We start from the raw sequence: 3,427 nt of genomic DNA, 5'->3' as shown, positions 1-3,427 counted from the left end.
ATTTGGAATTAATGAGTTTTTGAAAAAAATTATGAACATCTATTAGTTCAAAGAGTATTATAAGAGGTCTGCTCAAGCCTCAGTTTCCAGCCTGGAAAAAACCCAAGAAACATGTGTACTGATGATATTATATGAAAATAGGTATATATTGCCTTATTCAATACCAAAATAGGTCATTTATTAAATTTAAATGCAAAAGTAGCCATTTTCAGGCCATGTGATGGGCTGGGCCTAGGCTTAGAATTTTGAGGTTGGTCTTTGCAAAGCCCGACCCAAGACCATCCACAGTCCGAACAATGCCTAGGTCTTCCCCTACAACATACTAGTTCTATTCCTTGGTCATTTTGTATCATTTAGTATTTAGAGTATGTTTTGAAAAATGCCATCTAGCGCACTTTTTATTCAAGGACACTACTACGTAGACATAAAGGTCTTCCCATGTGGAGGTTTTTCTCTTTCTTGCATGCAGCAATGACACATATGCATGACATCATCAAAGGATTCTTTCAAATTTGAAGTTAAAAAAGTTTTATCTCCCAAACCGTAAACCCAATTGTCGATCCGCTTTCACCATTGGCTTTCCTGTAGAGAGATCTTTGAAAGTAGATCTCATGTCGCATGTTTCGACAAAATAAATTGTCGGTAGTTGCCAGAGCGGGAGAGTATCTGGTGCTACCGAGGCTTAAATGCTACTGTGGTACGGGCATCTGGGCCGCCATGTGTCGCGCTCTGTACGCTTCCTTCGATTTTTTTTGCACGCATTTTCGTCATTTTAGATATTTTTCCCAGGATTTTTCGGGTTTTCGTTTTCGACTGATCTTTGTTAATTTCTAGACCAAAAAAATCAATTTTTTTCGTGAGAAAAGCGTTTTTTTCTTCCGTTAGAGGCATGGATTTGCTTCCTCGGGAAGCACGCCGTTGCTTCTTCGGGAGGCACGTCCGTGCCTCTCGGAAACAAAAAAAAACCTCCTTGAGAGGCACGGGTTTGTTACCGCGAGAGGCATGGATTCGCGAGATACACAGCCATGCCTATTTGAAAACAGAAAAACACATTTTTACTTTCGTGAGAGACACGGATTTGCTTATCTCTCTGCTTGTGTGATGGCCGCTACACTCGATCCGGAAGAAAATCAGTGAGAGGAAAGGGGGAGACCAGAAAAGCACCGTCGTTTATCCGAGCGGATATTTCGCTTTGACGCGTTGGATGCCGCGTCGGCCATAAGACTGGCCATAGTGGGGGTAACATAACCGGTAACATGCACTTGAAACTAGCAAACATGCTTATGTGGCACATAATTAAAGAAGAGAGAGTGTGTTAGAATAACATAAGTAGATATCATATCATGTTAAATGCTACGGTACTTTGTGTCATGCATGGCAATAAATATGGTCATCTATGATACTACTTTATGTTACCATGCACTGTGAAGCTAGTATCATATACTAGTATCATATGCATGATACTACTACATGATACTCCCCACTATGAGTAGCCTAAGCCCATAACCACTGTCATAGACTATTTGTGCGTCGAAATCTCAATCAGGTTGGAGCCTCCCCCAGAGAGGACAAGCAGCTGCTGCTGCTAGATGCTTAGCGCGGGGTGGCGCTTTCACGCGCTAATCAAGGACGAATCTTGCATAAACAAGGAAGGGTTATTGCTTAATTAACTTTTTTTTGCGGGTGCTTAATTAAGTTATCGGCACTGGTATTTTATGCTGTGGCTGGTCAGCGGGCCTTGGCAGACCCATCTGTCCATAGTACACTTGTCGACATTTTAGGACTTTGAGATCGTTTAGGGCTAGTGAACAGTGCACGTTAGTTGCTTCTTTGCTTGTGCCCAATAATAATTACTTTGTATTGGTATACACAACTGTGCTGTACATGATAATCTGGATAGTGCAACACGGTGTTTTGGCCAATACACAAATCATACATGCATGTTGTGTTGTTTACAATATCTAGCAAAATAAAGATACAGAGTAGACTTTCAGTCCTAATTATACCCGCTAGTTTGTCCCTCATCCTGTTAGCATCCAACAAAAAGTGATTATCAGTTATGGAACCAATTATGTGTGCCTTATGGAGACAATCCACCAGGACAGCTGTGTAAGGACTTCAAATTTCAGTAACACCATTTTCATGCATGGATAAGTTCCGACCAATCTAATCTAATCTTTTTAAGATACTAAGCTCCCAAGATTTTGGAATCTAATAATTCATCAGGGGTTGTGGGGTCACTGGGGCTCGCTTGTAAGGGTGTGTGTTGTTAGTTGAGGGTTCTTAATTTTTATTTTTATTTTTATTTTTCTTCTCTTTCGATTTTTAAATTTTATTTTTCCATATATTAATTCATGAACATTTATTAAAAATTGAACATCATTTAAAATATCCTAATACTTTCTAAATTCATGAATATTTTTAAAGTTCACAAACATTTGTAAAGATTGTGAACATTTTTCAATTTTGTGAATATTTTTTGAAATCAGTGAATATTTTAAATTTTCAGATATTTATTGAAATTCATGTTTTTTTTAATTTGCAACGTTTTAAAATCCATGAACATATTTGGATTAACAAACTTTTCCAAAAAACTAGTGGACTTTTTACAAGATAGCAGTGGAGCAAGTGGGAGAAAAAAAATACTAAGTGAGCAAATGGAGTAGGAAGCTAAGATGAGCGAGCGAGAGCTTTGTAGGCAAGCCCATGCGAACATTATAGTAGCGAATTCCACAGTTTTAACATGGAATAGGAGCTCCCAAGGGGCTCACACAATGACGACTGGCTGACACTGAGGCCAAAAACACAATCACGCACTAAACAACTTCACTCTCCTCTTAGACCTCTGAAAATCACCAATGTTTTCAAGCCTTTTGAGGCCTTTGTGTAACACCATGCCTCAACAATGGTAGCCAGATTTTAGCCGAGTTTAGATTTTACTTCAAAGCTCTAAACCTATGTTTGGCATAGAATTGGATTATGATAATTCACCTTTCGATCACAAGGTTTTGTCTGCTTGTTCTGGTATCTACTTTTTTGTCATTTTTGTGGTTATAATACCAGAGCATATTATAAAATAAATTCATCACAACACAATGCAGGAACCGTGAACTAGCACTTTGCCACCATGCCAAAAAAAACTGTTAAGAATCACGGGTGGAATCAGATTCGCGGGAAGGGTGTATGCGAGCGAACGATTGCATCCTTGCCTAGGAGGGTGCATGGGAGCAAACCGTGTGCTCCATGAAAATTGCTACACGTCACCAGTGTTAAGATTCCCAGGTGGAATAAGATGCACCAAAGAGTTGTTCCCTGAAAAACCACTCCCGAACGTCAGTTCTATAACATTTCCGCCGTTTTATTAAGCATTTATGGCCATAACACCTATGTATAAATTAAGCTCCAAGGTACCAGCACATTTCACTCT

Source organism: Triticum aestivum, chromosome 2B (genome assembly GCF_018294505.1).
Source record: "Triticum aestivum cultivar Chinese Spring chromosome 2B, IWGSC CS RefSeq v2.1, whole genome shotgun sequence".
Lineage (NCBI taxonomy): Eukaryota > Viridiplantae > Streptophyta > Magnoliopsida > Poales > Poaceae > Triticum > Triticum aestivum.
Note: the sequence above shows the minus strand (reverse complement) of the source record.